The sequence below is a fragment of the Fukomys damarensis genome, unplaced genomic scaffold, assembly GCF_012274545.1.
Source record: "Fukomys damarensis isolate Sample0158 unplaced genomic scaffold, DMR_v1.0_HiC HiC_scaffold_18, whole genome shotgun sequence".
Taxonomy (NCBI): Eukaryota; Metazoa; Chordata; class Mammalia; order Rodentia; family Bathyergidae; genus Fukomys; species Fukomys damarensis.
This window is the reverse complement of record NW_022900930.1, coordinates 39,798,718-39,825,700: the sequence shown is the minus strand read 5'-3', so window position 1 is coordinate 39,825,700 and position 26,983 is coordinate 39,798,718.

The window sequence follows — 26,983 nt, the reverse complement described above, 5'->3', positions numbered from 1 at the left end:
AATATCAGAAATTATAAAACTCATTGGAAAGTATAACTCTTCAGATGCTTTCAAATTCCTCTAGTATAAAAATATAGTATATTAACTATTTATAACCTTAGTATGAAGAGTGAAAACAAAAGCATCAAAATAATAGAATACTACTACTAATAATAATAATGAAAAAGACAATAAGATACAGGCTATATAGAAATATGTAAATAGGATAGGATATCAAACATTCAAAATGTGAAGAGGCATGGACTACCAGTGTAGATTTTTATTAGCATTTTTTCTACTTTCTTTTGGCTTCTTTTCCTAGCTTCATGATTAATACTAAGTTGCTATCATTTCAAAATATCTCCTAATATGATGTTTTTCATAAGCATCATGACAACAAAAAGGCAAAATTTATAATGGTCATAGTTAAAATAGTAAACAAAGGAAGTAAAACATATTACTTAAAAAATTATTTCCAACAAAGGGAAACTAAGTGGGGGAGATGTAAGTATAGTAAAACTAGGAAGCAAGTAACAAAATGGCAATATTAAGACCTTACCTATCACTAATTACTCTAAATTTCAGTGGAGTACATCATCCAATGAAATGATGTAGACTAAACTGACTAGATAAAAAGATATGACTCAACTATGTATTGCCTAGAAGAAACTCATTTCTTCTCTGAGGACACCAATGGACAAATTTAAAAGAAATGGAATAAGGTATTGCATGATAATTGAATCCACAGGAAAGTAGGAGTAGCTACAATTAAATGAGATAAAATATAATTTAAAGCATAAAAAAGGGAAAGTCAGTATAACATGGTTAAGGGCTCAATTCAACAAAAGGACATAACATTATACATACATATATATACATATACATATATCCCCAATATCAGAGCATCCAAATATACCAAGCAAATATTAATAGACCTAAAGGGAGAGACAGACTATAAGATGCTTCTTTGTTTTGGCTTAAATTTTTTGTACTTGGGACAACGTGTATTCTGCTATTGTTGGTTAGAATGTTCTGTAAACATCTGTTAGGTCAGTTTGGTCTTAAGTATAATTTAAGTTCAAATGTTGATTTATTGATTTTTCTATCTAGATGACCGGACCAATATTGAAAGTGACATATTTAAGTCCTATACCATTATTATATCACTCTTCTCTCTTTTGAGATTTTTACTGTTTTCTGTATACATATTAATGTTTTAATGTTGAAATTTTTATAATTGTTATAAATTCTTGATGAATTGACTCCAGTTATCATTTTATCATTCTTCTATTTTTGCAGTTTTTTGGTTAAAGTCTATTTTATTTTATATAGGTACCCCTGTTTTATTTTGGTTTCTATTAATATAAATAATTTATTTTCCCATCCTTTCACTGCCAGTGTGTGTTCCAGGGATCGAACTCGGTTTTTTGTACTTGCAAGGCAGGCGGTGGCACCACTGAGCTAAATCTCCAGCCCTGAAATTCATCTCTTAACAGGAAGCATGTAGTTGATTCTTGTTTTTCTTGTTTGTCCATTCAGCCTCTTAATGTATATGTGGATATGTCTGTGTTTTTGTATATGTTGCTGGAGGGCCTTTTACTTGCTAAGGAAGTACTTCACCTCTGAGCTACATTCCCAATTCATTTGATGTCTTTGACTGACTAATAATTAACCTATTTTAAGTGTGAAGGAGATGAAAGGAGGGCAGGGGTATAGGGAAAAAATAAGAACCAAGATATACCATGTAAAGGTACAAGATACCAATGATGAATGCAACTGTACTGTTTGCTTTAAATGTACCAATAAACTTAATGGGGAAAAATAACCCATTTTCCTCAAGGTACTTATTAAACCGATAGGCAATTACTACATCACTTAATCATTTTCTCATTACTTTGTATGTGCTTACTCTTTTTTCTTCTTGGGTGCTCGTGTCCTTTGGGGTTTGATGATTTTCTGTAGTACTGTGGTTTGATTTCTTTCTTTTTATCTTTTGTCTATTAATTTATTTTGTTTTATAGTTATCATGAAGCTTCCATAAATATAGTAATCACTGGCTGTTTAAAGTTGATAACAATTTAATTTGATCACTAGCATGACCTCTACACTCTTTTATGTCACTCTAATTTATTTTGATGTTATATTTTATATCTTTTATAATTTGTTTCTTAATCTGTGCTTGCCATAGTTGCCTTTTTAATAGTTTTGTTTTCTTATCTTCATACCAGAGATATATTTTATTTTTGTATCTCTATTAAAGTACCAGTGTGTTCTGAATTTGATCACACACTTACGTTTACCTGTGTCCTATATATTTTCATATTGAAAATATATGCTTTATACCCTTTTTTTTCAGCTTTAATTGAGTTTATTGGTACATTTTAGGGATACAGTACAGTTACATTCATTGTTGGGATCTTGTACCTCTACATGACAAGTCTTGATTCTCATTTTTTCCCCTTACCTCTGCCCTCCCTTCACCCGCTCCTCCCCTCCCCATCTACAAACACTTTATTTTCATCTTTTCATTATCTCACATTTTTTTCTTTTCCCTTTTTACTCTTCCCCTACCCATCCCACCTTCCCTACACTTTTAGCTCCTTTGTTCCCATTTCTAAATGTCAGGAATCTTATTAGAATCTTATGCATTTTTGCAGATTATTTACACCAGGGAAACTATTTGGGATTTACACATGTGTGACTTATTTATTTCACTTAGGAGTATATCTTCAATATGTATCCATTTTCCTATGAATGAATCTATTTTCTCGTTCTTTATGGCTGAGTAATATTCCATTTAATAGAAAAACCACAACTTCTTTATCCAGTTTCCAACGGATGGGCAAATAGGCTGTTTCCAAGATTTAGCTATTACAAACTGTGCCGCTATAAACATGGGTGCACATACTTCTCTGTGATATGATTCTTTTAGTTCTCTTGGAAAGATACCCAACAGAGGGATGGCTGGGTCAAATGGAACCTCCAGTCCAAGCTCTTTGAGGTATCTCCATATTGATTTCCATAGTGGTTGCACTAGTCTGCACTCCCACCAACAATGGAGGAGGGTTCCTTTCTCCCCACAACCCCGCCAACATTTGTTATTGTGTGATTTCTTGATAGCAGCCATTCTTTGTGGGGTGAGGTGGAATCTCAGTGTTGTTTTCATCTGCATCTCTCGAATGACCAGTGATGTGGAACATTTTTTCATATATTTTCTTGCTGCTTTCACTTCTTTGTATGAGAAATGTCTGTTCATTTCGGATGCCCATTTTTGGATCGGGTCTTTATATTTGGGGGGACTGATTGTTTTGAGTTCTTTATATATCCTTGATAATAGTCCTTTGTCTGAGGTACAGCTGGTAAAAATTTTTTCCCACATTGTAGATTGTCTCTTAGTTCTGCTAATGGTTTCTTTTGAAGTACAGAAGCTTTTTAGTAAGATGAGATCCCAGTTGTTGATTCTTTCTGCTAGTTCCCGTGCTACTGAGGATTTGTTCATAAAGTCTTTTCCTATACCAATGTCTTCCAGAGTTCTGCCTAACTTACTTTCCAGCAAGTTTAATGTTTCTGTTTTAATATTTAGATCTTTAATCCATTTGGATTTTAATTTAGTGCATGGCGAAAGATAAGGGTCTAATTTTAATCTGTGACAGGTTGATATCCAGTTTTTCCAACACCATTTATTAAAGAGGCTATCTTTCCTCCACTGAGGATGGTGAGCTCCTTTGTCGAAGATGAGGTAGCTGAGTACATCTGCATTTGTTTTTGTGTCTTCCAGTCTGTTCCATTGATCCTCAGGCCTATTTCTTTGCCAGTACCATGCTGATTTTATCACAGTGGCTTTGTAGTATAGTTTCAAATTGGGAATTGTTACACCTGGTGCCATGTGACTGTTGCCTATAATGGCTTTTGCTATTCTAGGTCTCTTGTGGTTCCAAATGAATTTTTGGATTCTTTTTTCTAGTTCTGTGAAATATAGTGTTGGAATTTCAATTGGCATTGCATTGAATGTATATAGCAGTTTCGGTAGTATGGCCATTTTCACTATGTTGATTCTTCCTACCCAGGAGCAGGGGATATCTTTCCATTTTTTTATATCCTCTTCGATTTCTTTTTTCAGAGTGCTGTAGTTTTCAGTGTAGAGATCTTTTGTTTCTTTTGTTAGATTGATTCCTAGATACTTCATTTTTTTGGATGCTATTGTAAAAGGAATTTTTTCCCTTATTTCTCTTTCTGTCTGTCTGTTATTTGTGTATAGAAAGGCTATTGATTTTTGGGTATTCACCTTGTATCCAGATACTTTACTGAATCTGTCAATTAAGTCTAGAAGTTTTTTGGTGGAGTTTTTTGGATCTTCAATGTAGAGTATCATATCATCAGCAAATAATGATAGTTTAACTTCTTCCTTTCCTATCTTTATTGCTTTAATTTCTTTCTCTTGTCTAATTGCTGTGGCTAATGTTTCCAGAACTATATTGAAGAGAAGTGGCGATAGTGGGCATCCTTGTCTTGTTCCTGATTTTAACATGAAGGTTTTCAGTTTTTGGCCATTCAATATGATGTTGGCTGATGGTTTTTCATAAATAGCCTTTATTAAATTGAGGTATAGACCATCTATTCCAATTTTTTGCAGGGTTTTTATCATGAATGGGTGTTGAATTTTATCAAATGCTTTTTCTGCATCTATTGAGAGGATCATATGGTTTTTGTCCTTGACTTTGTTAATATAATGTATTACATTCACTGACTTTCGTATGTTGAACCACCCTTGCATCTCTGGAATAAATCCGACTTGGTCATGATGGATGATCTTCTTAATAATCCTCTGTATTCTGTTTGCTAGTATCTTATTAAGGATTTTTGCATCTATATTCATTAAGGAGATTGGTCTGTAGTTCTCCTTTTTGGTTGTATCTTTCTCTGGTTTGGGAATCAGAGTGATACTTGCTTCCAGGAATGAATTTGGAAGTATAGCTTCTCTTTCAATTTCATTGAAAAGTTTGAAGAGTAATGGTAGTAGTTCTTCTCTAAATGTCTTGTAAAATTCAGCAGTGAATCCATCAGGGCCTGGGCTTTTCTTTGTTGGTAAGTTTTTAATTACATTTTCAATTTCACTGATTGTGATTGGGGTGTTTAAAATGTTTTTATCTTCTTCGTTCAACTTTGGTAATTCATAAGTATCTAGAAATCTGTCCATTTCTTCTGTGTTTTCCATTTTATTAGAGTACAGGTTCTCAAAGTAGGTGTTCATGATCCTCTGGATTTCTTTCGGATCTGTTGTGACTTCGCCTTTTTCATTCCTAATTGCATGGATCTGAGCCTTTTCTTTCCTTTTTTTGATAAGATTAGCTAAGGGTTTGTCAATTTTATTTATTCTTTCAAAAAACCAGCTCTTTGTTTCATTTATTTTTTGTATCGTTTTCTTAATTTCAATTGCATTGATTTCTGCTCGGATCTTTATAATTTCCTCTCTTGTTCGAGCTTTGGGTTTTTCTTGCTCTTGTTTTTCTAGGAGTCTAAGTTTCATCGTTAAGTTGTTTATTTGAGCCCGCTCTGTTTTCCTAGTGTGGGCATTCAATGTTATGAATTTTCCACGTAGAACTGCTTTCATTGTGTCCCAAAGATTCCTGTATGTTGTATTGGCATTCTCATTTATTTGTAAAAACTGTCTAATTTCTTCTTTAATTTCCTCTGTAATCCATTGATTGTTTAGGAGAGTGTTGTTCAGTTTCCATGTGCTTGTGAAGTTTCTATAGTTTCTTGTGCTATTGATGTCTAGTTTGATTGCACTATGATCTGATAATAAACAGGGGATGACTTCAATTTTTTTGCATTTATTTAGACCTGTTTTGTGAGCCAGTATGTGGTCTATTTTGGAGAATGATCCATGTGCAGCCGAAAAGAATGTATATTCTGGTTTTTGGGGGTGGAATACTCTATAAACATCTATTAAGTCCATGTGTTCCAAAGCTTGGTTCAGTTCTATTATTTCATTGTTGATTTTCTGCCTAGTAGATCTGTCAATTTGTGATAGTGGGGTATTTAAATCCCCCACTACAATTGTATTAGTGCTTATTTGGTTTTTCATGTTACTTAATATTTGTTTTATATAGTTGGGGGCATTTATATTTGGTGCATATATGTTTATGATTGTCAGCTCTTCCTCTTGAATTGTTCCCTTTACAAGGATGTAGTGTCCTTCTTTGTCTCTCTTAATGAGTTTTGGTTTGAAATTTACTTTATCTGAGAATAAGATTGCTACCCCTGCTTTTTTCTGGACTCCTGACGCATGGAGAATTGTTTTCCATCCTTTCACTTTCAGTCTATGGACTTCCTTTTGCACTAGGTGTGTTTCTTGTATACAACATATTGTTGGATTTTGCTTCTTAATCCATTCTGCCAATCTGTTTCTCTTGATTGGTGAATTGAGGCCATTAACATTGATGGTTACAACTGATATATTTTGACTTATTCTTGTCATGTTTTTGTCCATTTGTTGACTCTTTTTACTTTTTCTCCCATCTCCTTTTAGTTTCTTGCCTTGCCTATTTGATTTGGTCTGTTGGGCCTCATGTTATTGTGAATTTCGTTGTCCTTTTCTAGGATATTGTTTAGAATTCCTTGCAGTGCTGGTTTGGTGTTCATGAAATTTCTCAGGTGCTCTTTGTCGTGGAAGTATTTTATTTCCCCATCTATTTTGAAAGAGAGTTTTGCAGGATACAAAAGTCTAGGTTGGAGATTCTTTTCTTTTAGGACTTGGAATACCTCACTCCAGGCTCTCCTTGACCTAAGGGTTTGTGTTGAAAAGTCTGCTGTGATTCTAATGGGCTTCCCTTTGCATGTGATTTGTTTCTTTTCTCTTACTGCTTGTAGTATTTTGTTTTTCTGTTGGATTTCTGGAATCTTGATTATTATATGTCTAGGTGTAGATTTTTTTTGATCGTGGCTAGTTGGGGTTCTATATGCCTCACTTATCTGTATGTCTAATTCTTCCCTTCTGTTTGGGAAGTTTTCTGTCATTAATTCTGTGAAGAGCTTTTTTATATCATTTGTGTTTTCTCCTGTTTTTTCATGAATTCCTATCAGTCTTATGTTATTTTTCTTTGTATCGTCTAGGAGTTGTTGGATTGATTTCTCATGATCCCTTACTGTTTTTAATAGACCTCTTTTTTCACGGTCACTGACTGCTATCCTATCTTCTATATCTGAAATTCTATCTTCGCAATCTTTTATTCTGTTTCGTACACTTTCAATAGAGTTTTTAATCTCCTGGATATCTGTTTGAATCTGTTTTATGGATTCCATTTCTTTCCTCTGTTGGGCATTCATTGTTTCCATGTCTTTCTTATGCTGAGTCTTCATGGCTTCTATCACAGTCTTGAGCTCATCTATTTTTTTCTCAGTTTCTGCTCTAGAGTCTCGAATCATGACTTCTATTTTGCTCATCATCTCTCTGGCTAGCTGGGAAATTATTTCTGATTTGAATTTTTCTAGAGCCTGATTGATCAATTTTGTTACCTCCTGTGCTATGGGTCCAGGGAGTCCTGTTGGTTCACTATCAGACTTTTCATCCTCATTTGTCCTACTATTTGCTATTGGTGAACTGGATATTTGTTTTTGTGTCTTGCTTAAGTGTTTTCTCATTTTTATTTTTATTGTTGGGTTGTCCTTCTTTAATTTCTGGGTATTACTTAAATCTTCCTAATATAGTTGCGTTTTAGCTTTTGAGTTTCTAATGACTCATAGACATTCTCGTTTTCATAATATCAGAGAAAACAACTCTTTAAATCAATCACCACTCTTTGTCCCAATTGATACATTCAGCAGCCCAATAGGATCAGGCACAGCTTGCCAACTGACCACTTATGGTAGTCATTAATGTATCACCTTTAACTCATGTGAATTAGATTAATTTCAAGAAGCAGCTCATAGTATGTTTGCAGTGAATATTCTTTTCAATATGGCATCTTTACCATTTAGGATGGGGGGTTCGACTTAGAACAAGAGGATTAGATAAGTGAAAGAATTAGAGCAGGTTTGAAGTGAATCCAGAGGTTGTAGAATTACCTTACTATCTTTACAAAGCTATTAAGTTCAGGGGGGATAGAGAGAGTGCAGGAATAAGGACAGGAATATATCCCCTTAACAGTAACAGGCGCTTGCCTTCCCTTGAAGGTACAGAGCCATGAGTGAGGTAAAATGACTGGAGAAAAGAACATAAAGAGAAACCCGTCCTAAAAACAAAAAATAAAAAAAGAAGTCTGAGTTCTTCAGGAACTGGAATAAAAAGGGAGATGAGGGACACTATGGTGGAGCAAGAGACTGAGTTGGAGAGAGAGGACAGAAAAAAGAAAGAAATTTTAGGGTGGAATGAGGAAAAGAAAAGAGAGAGAGAGAGAGAGAGAGAGAGAGAGAGAGAGAGAATTTGAAGGGCCTCTTTCAGACTGTCTCTGTTCTCATATTATATACCACATGTAGAGCCATATGCAGAACCGAATCCCCTGGTCTCAGCTAGCCAATGGCAGTTCCCCACGACTGAGACTGAACACAGTCCACAAGGCCTAACTTGAATTTCCCTACCCTCAGGGTTGAACTCCACTCAGTTCTATTACAGGTTTCCCCTGCCCTTTCTTTAAAGATATTCAAAATTGGGAGCTCAGAAAACTACCCTTCATGAGAACCTATGCCTCTGCAGAGTTGGTTTAAGGACTGGCCCAATCAGGAGGTTTGAGACCGGGGGGGAGGTTGTAGGGGTATTTCAAGGGCCCCCGCGTGGCTACCTTCCTTACTGGGTCTGTTGTCGCGCAGTCCGGGAGGTCGCGCACCCGCCAGGTCCTTTATACCCTTTTTCATCAGTATGAAAAAACTGAACTTCTTGTAATACAAATCTAGTGGTGGTAAATTCCTTCACCTTGTGTTTGTCTGAGAAATTTAAATTTTTTTCTCTTCACTTTTGTAACACAAAATTTGTTTATAGTGTTCTTGGCTAGTAGTTTCTTTCTGCTCTTTAAATATAACATCCACTTCAGGATTTTTTTTTTTTGAGAAAAATCCACTGATAATCTTATGGGGTTCTCTTGTGTTTACCAATGTTCCTTTTCTCTTGAAGTTTTCAATATTCTCTCTTTTCTTAACTTTTGACAGTTTTATTACAATGCATCTTGATATGCTTCTTAATGGTTCACCCTATGAGGTATCTATTGAACTTTTTGACTGTGGATTTATATTTTGTTCTCCTGCATTGAAGGTTTCCTGCCATTATTTTTTTTTAATGTGTTTTCTGTCTTCTTTTCTTCTCTTCTTCTTGAACTGTGTAATGCACATATTAAAAGAATCAATGGTGTCTCACAAATCCTTTAGACTATCATTATTTTTTGTCCTTTTCTTACTCTGATTGGATAAATCTCAAAGATCTACAGTCACATTCTCTCAACTATTTCTTTGGTTAACCTAGTCTGGTGTTAGTCCTTTCTATTGATTTTTTCAGTTCAGTTACTTTATCTTCAACTTTATGACTTCTATTTGATAGTTTTTAACTTGTTCTATCTCTGTTGAAGTTCTTCATTTTTATTGTATTTCCAGATTGTCTTTTTTTTGTTACTTTTCATTAGTATATGTTTGCAAAATACAATGATTACATTCTTTTCTGGGAGTTGGCACATGGACATATCTTAATTCTTTTTTCATCCTCTTCCCTTCCTTTCCCTTTACTCTGTCCTTCCATCCCTTGATCCCCTGCACAAATGAAAAAGGTGTATGACCCTGCTGCCTGTTATCTATCTTCTATTTTGCTCTTTACATTTTACATTTCTCATGTGAAAGAAACCATGTGATATTTAAGCTCATGTGTATGATTTATTTCACTTAACATTATGGTTAAGCAATTATGAATTGTACTGCTATTGAAATACTGTTTTGTTTTCTCATTAGGTTTATTGGTACATTTAAAGCAAACAATACAGTTACATTTATCATTACAGTTATTTATCTTGTACCTTTACATAATACAACTTGGTTTGTCTTTTTTTCCCATACCCCTGCCCTCCATTTACCCACTTCACCCTTCCCTATTTACAAAGACTTTGTTTCCATTTTTCACATTTTTATTTCCCTTATTTCCTTTCCACCTCTCCTTTAATCATTTTCTTCCTATTTCATACTCCCAGTTATACCATTTGAGCCATATTTACACTTTTAGTTTTTTATACCAGAGAAACTATTTGGTATTTACTCAAGTGTGTCCTATTTATTTCACTTAAGAGTATAGCCTCAATATGCATCCATTTAGCTATAAATGTTTCTAGTCTCTCATTCTTTTTTTTTTTCATTTCTCATTCTTTATGGCTGAGTAGTACTCCATTTATAGAAAAACCACATTTCCTTTATCCAGTCTCCAGTTGATGGGCATTTGGGTTATTTCCAAGTTTTAGTTATTATGAACTGTGCCACTATAAACATGGGTGCATATATATCATTGTGGTATGATTCTTTTACTTCTTTTGGAAAGATACTGAGCAGAGGGACAGATGGGTCAAATGGAATCTCTAGTCCTAGTTCTTTGAAGAATCTCCATATTGATTACCACAGTGGTTGCACCAGTCTGCACTCCCACCAACAATGGAGAAGGGTTACTTTCCCCTCACAGCCCCACCAGCATTTGTAATTGGTTGATTTCTTCATAGCAGCCATTCTTTCTAAGGTGATATGGTATCTCAGTGTTGTTTTCATCTGCACTTATAGAATGATAAGTGATGTTGAACATTTTTTCATATATTTATTTCCTGCTTTTACTTCTTTGTCTGAGAAATATCTGTTCTTTTTAGATGCCAATTTTTGAATCAGGTCTTTGTATTTAGGGGGTCTGATTTTTTTTTTGAGCTCTTTATATATTCTAGATAGTAGTCCTTTGTCTGAGGAATAGCTGGCAAAAAGATTTTCCCACATTGTAAGTTGTCTGTTAGCTCTGTTGGTGATTTCTCTTGCACTACACAAACTTTTTAATATAATGTGATCCCAATTGTTGATTCTTTATGCAAGTATTTGTGCTGCTGAGGATTTGTTCATAAAGTCTTTTATGCAATTTTGAGTGTTCTACCTAATTTTCAATAAGTTTAGTGTTTCTGTTTTGATATTTAGATCTTTAATCCACTTGCATTTTAGTTTAGTGCATGGTGAAAGACAGGGATCTAAGTTTTAATCTTTGACAAGTTGAAAGCCAGTTTTTCCAACACCATTTAATTAAAGAGGCTATCTTTCCTCCAGTGAGGATGGTTGGCTCCTTTGTCACGGTTGAGGTAGCTGACTATGTCTGATGTTGTTTCTGCATCTTCTAATCTATTTCATTGTTCTGAGGGTCTATTTCTTTGCCAGTACCATGCTGTTTTTTATCACAGTGGCTTTGTAATATAGTTTCAAGTTGGGAATTTAACACCCCCTGCCATGTCTCTGTTGCCTACAGTAGTTTTTGCTATTCTAGGTATCTTCTGGTTCCAAATGAATTTTTGGATTGTGTTTTCAAGTTCCGTGAAATATGCTGTTGGGATTTCAATATGGATTGCATTGAATCTGTGTATAGTGAAAATGACCATACTTCCAAAGCTCCATACAGATTCAAATTAATTCTCTGTTTTTATCTTGCTCATTTTATGATTTTTTTAAAGGTTCCTGTCAAGTAAATCACATAATGCCACATGATTAGGGCTCACTATTAGAGATTTATCTTGCTATTTTATTTGGATATATCTTCTAGTTTCTGTTTCTTCATTTTCTTGACTTTCTGTGTTTGTTTTTGCACATTCAATAGGACAACTGTCTCTCCCAATCTTACTAGAATTGTCTTTTGTAAGAGATTTTCTTGCTCAATAAACTTCTTTGGAGGTTTTATGTGACATTGTACTCTTTGTGCTGGACCTAGACTCTGTCTTTGTTTTTACTACATCTTATAAGATTAGTAAGTGCAAAGTCAGGTTGTTGTTTGGAGACAGTATGATAGAATCCAGTCCCGTAAAAAATAGTTGGAGTGGTTGAAGTACTAGATGTGTGTTCCAATGTGTCCTTCCTTGTCAGAGACATGGAGAGCAAGAGGTTATGTCCCACTCATACTAATTCTTATCTACATCAAGAAGAATCTGTGCTGGATGCCTCTCTTGTTCAGACTTCTCACTTTGGACCTGGGGATATTGTTTTAAATATTTGATTTTTTAAAATTACCTTTATCTCTATGACCTAGGATGCTCAAGAATGCAGAACACTGTCAACTCTCAGAGGCAGGTTCTTGAGAAACATGTTTCTTTTATGTGGATTATAAAATCCATGCATATTGAAACAACTTGCAGGAAGTCTACTGATTTGAATTTATTGCCAGCATAAGCTACATATTAAAGCATAGAGAAGGCTTTGCTGGTGGCTTCTATTTTCTTTTTTTTTTTCATTAAGTTTATTGGTACTTTTAGGTATACAGCACAGTTACATCAACATTGTGACTTTGCACCTTTACGTGATGTATCTTAGTTCTTATTTTTTCCCCATACCCCATATCCTCTTTTCATCCCCTCCACCCTTCCCTATTTACAAAGATTTTGTCTCCATTTTTTCCTTTTCTCATACTTTTATCTTTTCCCTTCTCTTCTATCCCCTTCCCTTCCAATTTACCCTAGTCCTTTAGCCCTTTTCATCCTATTTCACATTATCAATTATACACTTTGAACCTTATTTACACTTTTAGTTTTTCACACCAGAGAAAATATTCAGTATTTACACATATGTGTCCTATTTATTTCACTTAAGAGTATGGCCTCATTGTGCATCCATTTAGCTATAACTATCTGTAGTTTCTAATTCTTTATGACTGAGTAGTACTCCACTTTATAGAAAAATCACATCTTTATCCAGTCACCAGTCAGTGGTCAATTGGGCTATTTCCAAATTTTAGCTATTACAAACTGTGGTGGCTTCTATTTTCAGTGAAAGATTTCAAGTTTGGAATTATTGCTTAAACTATTGAAGAATTTGCAGAGAGTTTCTGCTCTTATTTTTTGGCAAGGAGAAGTCTCATTTCTACAGTTTACAAGGAGAATTCTAGTCTGGATTTATCACCTTTCCTGTCTAGCATGGATAGGTTCCCGAGTCTCCTTCCAGTAAGATATTTCAGAAATATCTTTGGGGCAAGTTTGAGAAGGTATAGGAAGTGCTATTCCTCTCATTCTTGCTGGAAGAAGATGCCAAACTCTTCAGGGAGTGATTTCAAGATTGGAATATTGGAATGATCTATGAAAGAAGATACAGGGAGTGGCCACTTTGTTGTTCAAGCAATCAGAAGTCTTACATTCTCCTTGCAGAGGAAAATTTCACATCTGAAATTATTATTGCTGCAAGTCAAGGACGGGAGATGTTACTATTTTCCCTTTCTAGCATGAAGATATCCCAAAGTTCTTTCTAATGCATAATTTTAATTATTTATAAGTAGATCAATTCAGGGAAGAAAAGATGGTAAATACCATCTCTCTCGTTTAGTTTTGAAGTTTATTCTTCATTTATATGTAGACTCCCATAGGCTAATTTGTTTGAGTCTCGAACCACAGAAAGTTGCTGGAGGGAGTGCATGCAAACCTTCTTCAAGGAGAAGTTGGAAGCTGGTTTGACCCCAGGAGTTACAAGTTAAGATAACTTAACTTTGCATGCAAACCTTCTTCAAGGAGAAGTTGGAAGCTGGTTTGACCCCAGGAGTTACAAGTTAAGAGGAATATTCATGTAGTTTAAAATACACCTTTGTACATTGCACATGAGACAAATCCTCTGATGTATTATCACAGCTGTCCCCTCAGCCAGATCATTTAAGAGACAGGTCCTCCAGTAAGAAAGCAGATGTGTGTGGTACAAACTGCTTAACAGGAAGAAGCTGGGAGTTTTGATTCATTCCTGATTCCAAAGCAGTGTTATCAGGGCACTGTTAGTGCATGCCTGTGTCTACTTATTTCCTATGTTTTGATGTGGATATTTTCTTTCTAAACTGGTGAATAGGAGTCTTTCAACTTGGTTCTAGTAAGTATTTGCCTTACTGTGTCTGTGGGAGGAGGAAAAGTCAGGAGTTTTCTGTCTCATCATATTGCTGCCAAGTTCAATCCAAAGACCTTTTATTTTATGTATACAGTATGTAAGAAAAATCCAGTTCTTTATGCACCTTCTGATATATGTATATCTGTAGTTTGGCTCTTGTGGGCCCCCCAAATTCCATATGTGGAAACTTGCATGCACTAGAGAGGTATCACAGGACCTATCCATATTCACTTTCTCTCTTTTGCTTCCTGGTGATGAGGTGAGCAGTTTTGTTTTGCCATGCTCTCCTGCCATGATGTCTCATTTCACCATAGCTCCAAAGATATGGGGCCAACTGATCATGGACTGGAGATTCCCTAAACCGTGACCCAAAATAAACCTTTTATTAGTTGATTAACTCAGGTACTTTCTCACAGTGTTAGAAGGTTAACACACATATATGTGTCAAATATTTTTATGGATATTATTTATGAATAATATATTTATATCCCAGGAGCAAATATCTAGGGAAAATGTGTTTGGAAATGAATATTGACAGACTTTCCTTTTTCCAAGCCAGTTATATTTTACTAACTAAGAAATTGAGCAGATTGGTAAAATTAAGAAAGCCAGAACAAATGGGCCTATACTTTCAGAAAAGAGAAGACATCAAGCTACATACTGGAAAATAGAGTAGACACATTTGGGGACAAATTGTGAGTGTGAACAGGTGAGTAAATGGATGACTGATTAAGTGGATAGCTCTAACAACATAAAGGATACCTAAGACCAGATTTTGAAGTCTACTTCAAGATCCAACAATTAAAACTCTGTTCAAATTCATACAGTTATTTCAGAGCTTTAACAATTACCATTATTTCTAATGAAACATAATTCACATGATTTGAATGAAAATAAGCTAAGTTTCCATGATTGGTACCAGCCATCTTTTCGTGAGTGTGTTAGTTCTTTGCTGTTGACTTAGAACTGTTTCTTCTGTAATAAACATTCCAGGAAGAAACTCAGAGTTCTTGTTGATTCTGAGGAAGAAGAAGAAAAGGATTTCAAAAGTCAGGAAAATTTGTTTGAAGACCTAATCATTAGCTGAAGATATTGCAGAGATAAAGGGGATTCTGAAAATCTGAACCCTGCATTTAATCAATGTTCCTTTTACTGCTTTCTTATTTATTCCTCTGCATTAATGGAAAACACATTGGGCAACAAATGGGGGTTTCTGTGAAAATTTTTCTTGTTAAAAATATTATTCATTCTAAATGTACCTGACTTACATAATTAAAAATAAGCACAGCATATAAATTGTCTAGTAAATAAGAAACATAATAGCTTTTCAATATTGAATAAGGCATTAAATCTTTCTGACCCTTGCTTTCTTCATCTATTCAGATTGAAATGGGCTATATGTTCATAAAAATGTAGAAGAGTAACCTTTTGCTAATGAACCTTTTACTAATAATCAGGAGCTATAAAAATCCATGTATGATATGGATATAAATGATTGGCAGTATTGATTTAACTTTTCGGTTGGTGGAAAATCTTAGAAGATAGATTAAACATTGAATATATTAGGATGTGATAGAAAAGATGAAAGGATGCCATATTTTATACTATTTCTATAGGACCCTGATTCTGATGTCTAGCAAACAAATAACCTAAATCTACTTGTGCTTAAAATAAAATAGCACATGATATTAAAATAGCTACCATGTAAGAGTTTGCTGTGTGCTTGGCATTGCTGAAGTTAGACTCCTGCTTTCCTACAAAAACTGGAAAAGAGAAGTGATATTTTTCTTGTATACATTTCAAAGAGATGGCCCTTGTGAAAGATATTCCTGGGGCATGAAACTCAAAGAAGGCTTCTGTTTGGTCCTAAAAAAGATGTTCACAAATTTACCTCTTCACTCCATTTCACCTCTATACCCCTCCCTATTTACAAAAGCGTTGTTTCCACTTTTTCCTTTTCTCATTTTCCCCTTCTTTCCTGTCTGCTGCCCACCCCAGATTCCATTCCCCTTTGAGCCCTTGCTTGCTCTTTCACAATATCTGTTATACATTTTGCTCTTTGTTTTACATTTTCAGTTTTCCACGCCAGAGAAAAAATTTGGCATTTATTTTCTCTTATTTTCAGCAGGGAAATTAAGCCTTTATTTTTAACTTTCTTTGTCCTTGACTGTCCCACCTGAGTACTTTATCGACTGAACCTGACTGGAAGGGAAACCGTTAATAAGCTCCATACAGCACAGCCTAAAAAGCAACAGCTGTCAACAGCTGAGTAGAAAGGGTGAAGAGTGGATCTTGGGAGCTCAAAGGAGATGTCAGGCACCTGTTAGAGCATGAAAGCCTAAGAAAGAGAAAGAAGTTTCAGGATGAATGGATAGAAATGTCAAATCTCTAGGGAAATCAAGTGAGATGAGACTTGAAAATGTATCCATTGGATTTAAAGACAAAGCTTTATTAATCTATGAAATAAACCTTTTCAGGGGAATAGTGGAAGTAGAAATCTAACTGTGATAATATAAGTAGTGATGAGAACATCAGGAAGTACATATCATTCTAAAAAATATTTGCTCATCTACTGAAGTTTCAGTGAGCGGCATTAACTAAATATCACAGAGTGATATCATTGTTGGACCCAGTAAGGGAACAACCAAAAACATAGGGAAGAGCCTCTTTTCTGTCTAAAAATAAAGAAATTGAAAGAGAAATGGGTAAATTATAAGTGGCAAGGGTGTAGAATGTGTTTGTGAGAGTGGATACTGTTTCATTTCTGAGAAATAGAAGAGATGAGATGAGAAATAGGGAGATGATGTTGGGTTAGATAGATTGAGGAAAGTGCTTATAATTTTATAGAATGGAGAGAGATGGTTAAAGAAGGATTTGAGCTTGGAAATCACGGATTTCCCATAGCACTAATCTATGCTCTTCCTCAGCACAGGGGAAATGAATCACTTACTGAAAATGTGCACTGAGTTTAACTCTGTAATCTCTGATAGGAAGACAAAAATGAAGCACAGTGGATTGCACAGTTTTCACCTCTTGAAATAAAAAAGTTTTATTTATAGATAATCTTCTTGAAATTGAAAGTAGAAATGGATATAGTATAATACTGTCTATAAAAGACATCAAGTGACAGATCAGGCAGTGTTCTCAGCTCCAATTTCAGAGGGTGGCGGAGCATTCATTTGGTATTAATTATCCTGGAGAAACTGAAGGCTGCAGAAAATGAAACTGATGTGGGTTCTATAGGTAGAGAAAAGCTTATCTTTGGCATAGAGACTTAGGCAAGAAAATGGGTTAAAAAATAAGACAAAATAAGTTAAACTTTATTAAAAATTTTTTTACAAAGGGTTGAAAAATTGAGGGCTGGTACATTGATTTCTAATATCTTGACAACAAAGGAAAAGGTTAGCTTGCAGTGATGGGTGAATAACATATCTGTTAACTGTCTCTCTCAAATATCAAATGTTTCAGGCAAGCATTTGGCAAGGGCTCTCTCGGCATCAATTCATGGTTGAGTTCTCTGAAGACTGTCTGCTTGAAATGCTGACATTCTATGTGTGCTGTGTGTTTATATATAAAAACATTATTTTGCTTTTTTCCCCCTCCCCTGCTTTATTTGAAAAAATTTAACAATTAAAAATTGTGTATATTTATAGTAGGCAGTGTGATGGACAATGATACATACATACATTGTGAAATTATTAGATTAAGATAATTAACATGTTTATCATTTTACATTTTTGTGTTGAGATTCTTTGTTTGTTTTTCCTCATTGAGTTTATTGGTACATTTTATGTATACAGTACAGTTACATTCATTATTAGGATCTTGTACCTTTACATGACAGGTCTTGGTTCTCATTTTTTTCCCTTGTCCCTGCCCTCCCTTCATCCTCTCCTCTCCTCCCCATTTACAAACACTTTATTTTCATTTTCTCATAGTTTTTTCTTTTCCCTTATTACCTTTCCCCTACAATTCCCACTTCCCCTACACCTTTAGCCCTTTTCTTCCTATTTCACATTGTCAATTATCTCATTAGGATCTTATGTACTATTATAATTTTTCACACCAGAGAAACTATTTGGTATTTACACACATGTGACTTATTTATTTCACTTAGGAGTACATCTTCAAAATGTATCCATTTTCCTATGGATGAATCTAGTTTCTCATTCTTTATGGCTGAGTAATATTCCATTTTATAGAAAAACCACATCTTCTTTACCCAGTCTCCAACTGATGGACAAATGGGCTGTTTCCAAGTTTTAGCTATTACAGACTGTGCCGCTATAAACATAGGTGTGCAAATATCTCTGTGTTATGATTCTTTTAATTCTTTTGGAAAGATACCCAGCAGAGAGATGGCTGGGTCAAATGAACCTCTAGTCCCACCTCTTTGAGGTATCTCCATATTGATTTCCATAGTGGTTGCACCAGTCTGCACTCCCACCAACAATGGAGAAGGGTTCCTTTCTCCCCACAACCCCGCCAACATTTGTTATTATGTGATTTTTTGATAGCAGCCATTCTTTGTGGGGTGAGGTGGAATCTCAGTGTTGTTTTGATCTGCATCTCTCGAATGACCAGTGATGTGGAACATTTTTTAATATATTTACTTGCTTCTTTTACTTCTTTGATTGAGAAATATCTGTTCATTTCAGATGCTCATTTTTGAATCAGATCTTTATATTTGGAGGGGCTGATTGTTTTTGAGTTCTTTATATATTCTAGATAATAGTCCTTTGTCTAAGGAGCAGCTGGTAAAATTTTTTTTCCCACATTGTAGATTGTCTCTTAGTTCTGTTGATGGTTTCTTTTGCAGTGCAGAAGCTTTATAGTAAGATGAGATCACAGTTGTTGATTCTTTCTACTAGTTCCCATGCTACTGAGGATTTGTTCATAAAGTCTTTTCCTATGCCAATGTCTTCAAGAGTTCTGCCTGAATTATCTTCCAGCAAGTTTAGTGTTTCTGTTTTATTATTTAGATCTTTAATCCACTTGGATTTTAATTTAGCGCATGGTGAAAGATAAGAGTCTAGTTTTAATCTTTGGCAGTTTGAGATCCAGTTTTTCCAACACCATTTATTAAAGAGGCTATCTTTCCTCAACAGAGGATATTCAGCTGCTTTGTCAAAGATATGCCACTGAGTACATCTGGATTTGTTTTTGTGTCTTCCAATCTGTTCCACTGATCCTCAGGTCTGTTTCTTTGCCAGTACTATGCTGTTTTTATCACAGTGGCTTTGTAGTATTGTTTCAAATTGGGAATTGTTATACCTGCTGCCATGTCTCTGTTGCCTAGGATGCCTTTTGCTATTCTAGGTCTCTTATGATTCCAAATGAATTTTTGGATTCTTTTTTCCTCGTTCTGTGAAATATAGTGTTGGAATTTCGATTGGCATTGAATCTGTATAGCACTTTTGGTTGTACGGCCATTTTCACTATGTTGATTCTTCCTACCCAGGAGAAGGGGATATCTTTCCATTTTCTTATATCCTCTTCGATCTCTTTTTTCAGAGTGCTGTAGTTTTCAGTGTAGAGGTCTTTTGCTTCTTTTGTTAGATTGATTCCTTGATACTTCCTTTTTTGAATGCTATTGTGAAAGGAATTGTTTCCCTAATTTCTCTTTCAGTGAGTCTGTTATTTGTGTATAAGAAGGCTATTGATTTTTGGGTGTTGACCTTGTATCCAGTACTCTGCTAAAAGTGTCAATTAAGTCTAGAAGTCTTTTGGTGGAGTTTTTTGATTCTTCAATGTAGAATATCATATCATCAGCCAATAATGACAGTTTGACTTCTTCCATTTCTGTCTTTATTGCTTTAATTTCTTTCTCTTGTCTTATTGCTGTGGCTAATGTTTCCAGAGCTATATTGTTTGTTTGTTTGTTTGTTTGTTTGTTTTTGAGACAGGGTCTCACTATATACTTGAGACTGACCTGGAACTCACTGTGTAGCCCAGGCTGGTCTCAAACTCACAGCAATCCTCCTACCTCAGCCTCCCGAGTGCTGGAATTATAGGCATGTGCCACTATTTCTGGCTCAAGATTCTTTATGATTTATATTTTTAGCAGTTTTTAAGTGTGCAATGTTTTGTTATTAACTATCACCACCAAGATCTATAATAGATTCCAGATATGATTTTTTTCTGTATCAGCCCAGGCTGGTCTCAAACTCACAGCAATCCTCCTACCTCAGCCTCCCGAGTGCTGGAATTATAGGCATGTGCCACTATTTCTGGCTCAAGATTCTTTATGATTTATATTTTTAGCAGTTTTTAAGTGTGCAATGTTTTGTTATTAACTATCACCACCAAGATCTATAATAGATTCCAGATATGATTTTTTTCTGTATCACTCTGTATCCTGTGACTAAAAACTCTCCTTTTTGTGTCTTTCAACCCCAGAAAGCCAATATTCCATTCTATGCTCCAATTATTTTGACTTTCTTAGATTCCACATATAAGTGAGATCATATGGAATTGTTCCTGGCTTATTTAATTTGCTCAGTGTCCTTTAGGATCACCCATGTTGTTGCAAATTACAGGATTTCCTTCTTTGTTAAAAAGGCTCAATAATATTACACATACACACACACACACACACACACACATACAGACACACGCACACACCACATATTCATTGACAAATCATCCATTCATTATTTCTAGTTTCATAGCATTGTGGTAAAAATACTTAATATAATTTCATCTTCTTAAAGTTGTTATTTTCAGTAGTTTATGATAATTTTGGATAATGTTCCATGTGAGCCTGAAGAGAACATGTATTCTGCTTCTTTGGATGAAATGTTGGGTATATGTCTGTTATGTCCATTTGGTCTAGAGTATTGTTCAAGTCCATTTTTGCTTATGATATTCTATTTGTATGATATGTCCATTGTTAAAATGAGGATATTAAATTCCCTGATATTTTACATTGATGTCAATTTCTACCTTCAGTTTTATTAATATTTGTATCATATATCAAGGTATTCTGATATTGCATATATATATTTGATATGTGCATATATATATGTGTGTGTGTATATATATATTTTTTTATATATATAATTTGTTGTATCCATTGATGAACTCACTACTTTATGACTAAATAATGACTTTTTGTCTCATTTTACTATTTTTGACTCAAAGCCTGTATTGTCCAATGAGTACAGCAAACCATCACTCTATTTTAGATTCCATTTTTTTGAAATATCTTTTTTTCATTCTTTCACATTTATCCTCTGTTTGTTATTAAGGGTGAAATGAGATTCTGTGTGCAGCATATAGTTAAGTCTACTTTTTTAAAACATTGATTTTAAGGATTAAACCATTTACACTTAAGAAAATTACTCAAGCACAGTACTGCTGCCATTTTATTAATTGTCTTAAGACTGTTGTTCTGTTTATTTCTTTTCATTATCTTCCTTTATGGTTAAGTGATTTGTCTAGTAGTATGCTTTGGTTTATTAGTTTAAATCTTTGTTTATTTACTACAATATTTTTTTCCTTGTATATTTGTCATAGGGTTTGTGTAAAATATGTTATAGTAATAGTTTATTCAAAGCTCACAACAAAGATTCTACCATACAAAAACTCATCTTAATTTCTTCCCCATTTGTGTCATTAAAGTTTCACTTTATATATTTTTAAATCATGTGACTATTATCATGTTATTGTATATGTGCTCATTTTTCTTATTTTAAAAACATTTTTAATAGAGTTAAAAGGCTTTGTCACAACTATTAGTGCACTAAAGTATTCTAAATTTAGATATACATACTTTTACCTGTATAATTGATATTATACTTTCACCTATTTTTATGTTGTTGTTCAGCATCCTTTCATTTCAACTTTAATAACTTCTTTTAGTATTTATTGATGGTCATATGTAACAGTGAACTCATATGGCATTTATTTGTCTAGGAAAGTTCTCATCTTTGCTTAATTCATGAATGATAGTCTTGCCAGGTGTATTATTGTTAGGTGCAAAGGTTTATTCCAGCATTTTCAATATTTCTTATCATGCTTTTATGGCCTGTAATTTTTCCATAGAAAATCTATTGGTACTTTCATGTGAGTTCTCTTACATGTGATAAATTGTTTTCTCTTGTTTTTTTCAAAAGTCTTTGTCTTTAGCATTTGGACATTTGATTATAATGTGTATTGGTAGGTTCTTTTCTTATATGTGTAACTGGTTTGTAGTTCATAGGGCTTTATATACCTGGATGTTCTGATCACTCTTCAGATTTGGAAACTTCTGTTATCATTTCTTTAAATAAGCTTTCTGCCACTTTCTATTTCTCTAATCCCTTAGACTGCCATATGCATATATTAGTTCACTTGGGTTGTCCCATTAATTCCTGTTGATCTTTTAAAATTTTTAAAATTATTTTGTCTTTTTGTTCTCCTGATCAGACAATTTCAAATTAGCCTATCTTCAGGCTCACTGAGTTTCTCTTCTGCTTGACAGTCTGCTATTGAAGCTCTCTATGGGACTTTCCATGCTATTCTTTGTGTTTTCCAGCTCTGAAATTTGTTCAGTTTATTTATCATAGTTTGTAGTTCTTTGTTGAAATTCCATTGTTTACATATATTATTTTTCTGATTGTTTTAGTTGTCTACTTGTGTTCCCTCATGGCTCTATAAGTTTTTAAAAATAATTACTTTGAGTTATTTGTTAGGCATTTTGAAGAACTCCAATTCTTTACAGTCAACTACTAGTGCCCTCCCCCTGGTGCTATCACATTTCCCCAACTACTTGTGATCTTTTAGCTATCTGTTGGTGTCTTTGCATTTTATAAATAGGCACTTACTGCAGGAACTGCATTCAGCAGGAAAAATATCTTTCCTACTAAAGGAAATTTAGGAACTGCTTTCCTAAATATTAATTTCTATTTATTCCCAAAGAAAGTTCCTATTGCAGTAACTTTAGAAACTATATTCATATATCTTTCATCAGTCCGCCTTTCCCTAGATTTTGGGCAGTTTTTGTAGTATGGCCCATTGGTGAGCCAGTCTTGAACCAGTCTTGAACGTGCATCCTCTGAGGAAGACTTGGAGTTTGAATCTACCAAATTTGTAGGAGAAGTGACCTGCAAAATGTGAAAGTGTCCTTTCTACCCTTTTTAATGCGTATTTTCTTATTTCTGTGTTACACCCATGTACTGTGATCTCTTATCTGGATTTCTTAGCATCTATCAAAGTATTTTCATGTGTGGATAGCTGTTCAAATAAATGTTTCTTTGAGGTGACATGAGCTGAGTTGTCCTATTTCATCATTTTTCTAATATCACCCTGTCATTATGGATTGAAAAAAGATCTAAATGCTTTAGAAATTCAGACAAAGACACATTTATATGGTTAAAGTTTAAAATGATGACTTTCATACTTTTTTGGGGGGGTACTGGGGATTGAACTTGGGTCCTTGCACTTGCGAGGCAGGTGGCAGAACTACTGAGCCAAATTCCTGCCCCTTTCATACTTATTTAGACCACTTTCTCAAGGACTGATATTGTTTGTCAAATACTATGAATGTGTTAATTTTCCCTAACTCCTATGAGAAAACACAGATGCTACCGACCGTAGGGCAGCAAACACGGGATTTCACGAGGAGATACAGGTTCTCTGAAAGGTGGGAGCAGGTTCGGCGATGACAGTCAGACAAAAGCACTCAACACAGAGGTGAAGTTTGCAAATGCTGCTGCTGCAAAATTTATTTTTCAAAGAGCTTCTTTTATACAGATTTCTATTTCCTTATAGCAAGTCAGGGGCAATGAGCTGAACTCTCTAGGCATCTATTTCCGCTTGCTGATCTGGTGCCTCAGATCCGGTTTCTGCCAGGTGGTCGGCATTGTCACGCAGATTCCACTGGGGTGGTCGTGGCACACAGACTTATGATTTTGATTAGTACATTTAAGGTGAGTTTGGGGAACATTCTGGAATTTTACTACTATATTTGAAATCAGTGGAGATGTTTCAGGAGAGATGCAAGCATAGGTACATGGGCAGGTTAATGAATTTGGAACTTCTTCAGATATTTCATATTTATTGTGGTACTGGTGATTGAACCTAGAGCCCTTACATTGAATGATATCTTCACTTCTTTTTATATTTTTTCCATTATGTTTATGGGTACATTTAAGGTAAACAGTACAGTTACATTCATCACCCAACTCTTATACCTTTACACGATGTATCTTGGTTCTTATTTTTCCCCATCCCCCTGCACTCCCTCATCACCTTCCCCCTTCCCTATTTACAAGGACTTTGTTTCCATTTTTTTCCTTTTTCATATTTTTTCTTTTCCCTTATTTCTTTTCTCCTCATATTTTCTTTTGAAATAGGGTCTCACAAGTTGCCCAGGTTGGGCTTGATATTATGATCCTCTTTCCTTATTAATCAATATTTATTAGAAGGTAAATTTGAGGAACAGAGGAAAGAAGAAGCATAGACAGGCTCAGTTTCTGCTGTAAGCAACCACTCTACACAGCAACTGTGTAGATTTGGCCCCTGATTTATATTCTCTCTAGTGTAATAAAAAGCCCTTGAATTATCCAGACCACTATTTCAGAAGGGTATTCACTTTGGGACCTTTATCATTTACCCTCTATGACCTTGTAGTTATCGAATTATCCCTTTCAATCCTGATTTCCTCTCCCTGAGAGGAGTTTGGGCCAAAATATTAATATATGTAACATATTTCTTGTGATTTAAAAAGGTACTGCTTCTGGATCTCATTAAGACTTTAGAAGTTTGGCTGCCTGACCTTATTTAATCCAACTCAAACTAGGAACCAATGGCAACAGTCAAAGTCAAAACACTTTATCCTGTCATGTATTAGAAAATACTGGTTTGAGCCTCACTTTTTTCCTGTGTTCTTACAAAAAATTTAGTAGCAGAATGATTCAGTCACATTCCAGGCTGGAGCTTCCTGAGGAACAAGTAGATCCAGTTGAAAATAAAAAAGAGACCTGCATACACATACATGAACATACACACACCTGCCCCATGGTCAGAACTGTATTCAATGAAACACATAGCTAAGACACATGACAATTTTAAAAGTAAATGTTAAAATAAGCTTTGATTTTTTTTGACTCAGAAATTTCATATAGCTGATGCTACCATGCTAAATTTTTGTATAATGGAATACAAGACTTTAAATTTTTCTTTCATCTACTTCTTGATTAACACTTGTACCAAGCCACAAGAATATAGTAACATTTAAACCATTGAATTGTGCCTATTTTTGTAAGAAGTTATTTGAGAAAGGAAGTGGGTATATTTGTCTTTTTATTCTTTTTTTTTTCTTTTCAGAACAGAACTGCCCACTCACTACCAAATAAGAGAAATGTAGGGGGATGAGGCATATTTTTACTTTGGAAGGTTATGTTTTCTTTAGTTTGCATTTTGTGGGAATTATACTTTTCAAAGGACAATGGTTATTTATAAAGAAGGTTCTGTTTAGAGGCAAGATATGTCTAAAATTCCTAAAATGTTATTTGTGCTTTAGAACATTTCTGTGAGTTTCCAGAAGTCCCATTTTCTTTTCATCAACAAGAAAAGGGAGGATGGTCTTTTTGTGATTTGTTCAGGATAGTCAATAAGTAATCTGAACAAGGCTATACTACATTTTAAACTCCCTTTGAGGGTTGGGAATAGAGCTCAGTGGTATAGTGTTTGTTTAGCATGTGTATGGCAGCTCAGGGTTTGATGCCTTGCACCATAAAAACAAACAAACAAACCATTCTTTGAGTCTTGTGATCTGACTTCTCCTTTCCTCCACCTGCCACTCAATGTGTTCAGCACCCAGAGCACCACATTATGTCAGCCATCCAAGGCCATGACATTCCTGCCATCCAGGCTCACATCTTTCCAAACTCCTTCCTTAAGAAAAACTTCCTCTATGATTGGCAGTAACAAAATTTTCCTGGTGAATGGATCCACTTTGTAGAAAAAGGAACAAGTTATTTCTCAGCAAGCTATTCAAACAGCCACACAATGTATCAAGTACTTGCTATTTTTTTCAGTTAAGCATTTTACATATTTTAATTCATTTTTAAACTTATTAACATCCCTGATGAGATGCTAGTGTTTGCTTAGCTTTTCAGATCCAGAGTAGGCAACTCAGAGGCTGTGGGTAACTTTCCTGAAAACTATTAAGTGACAGGACTGAGCCTGGAGCCAAGGTGGTCAGTTTGGAGGCTCCCTAGGTTAACTCTGTGTTATGCTATATAATTCTACTTACACCTCACCTTTGCATTGCTACATTCCACCTTTCTGTTATTGCAACAAACATAGGAGCCGATCAACTTATACAGAGGAAAGGCCTAGAACTCTTCGATAGATTTAGTCTGTGGTTGGCTGGCCCCATTGCTTTAGCAATGTAGAATGGCAGCACCTCGTGACAGCGAGTGTGTGGCAAAAATCCTTCACTTCTAGGTCAGAAAATGAAGGCGAGAAAGGGATAGAGTATCACAATCCATTGTGAGGAAATGTCCCTGATGCCTTAAAGCATCTCATTAAATGCCACCTCTTAAAGTTTCCATCACTTCCCAATAGCACTAACCTGAGAATCAAACTTTAACACATGGGCCTTTGGATGACATTCTAGATCTCAACTATTGCATTCTCCTCTTAGCCCCAAAGGCTCGCTCGTAATTCTCTGACAGTTCAAAGTTCATTACAGCATCGCTCAAAAGTCCAAGTCCAGTATCTTCCAAGGCAAACTTGTCTGTGAGTCCCTGTTGAAGTCAAATAAAGGTTACATACTCCCAAGATAAATTATCACAGGGTAAACATGGCTATTTTAAAAAGAAGGAAAAAGAAATTAGCATAGAGCGATCAGATTAAAGCAAGACCAAAGACCAGTAGGAAAAACGTTAAATACCATCGTTTCCTGATTAGTAGCTAGAGCACACTGGTGAGGTGTGAACTCCCAAGGGTTTAGGAAGCT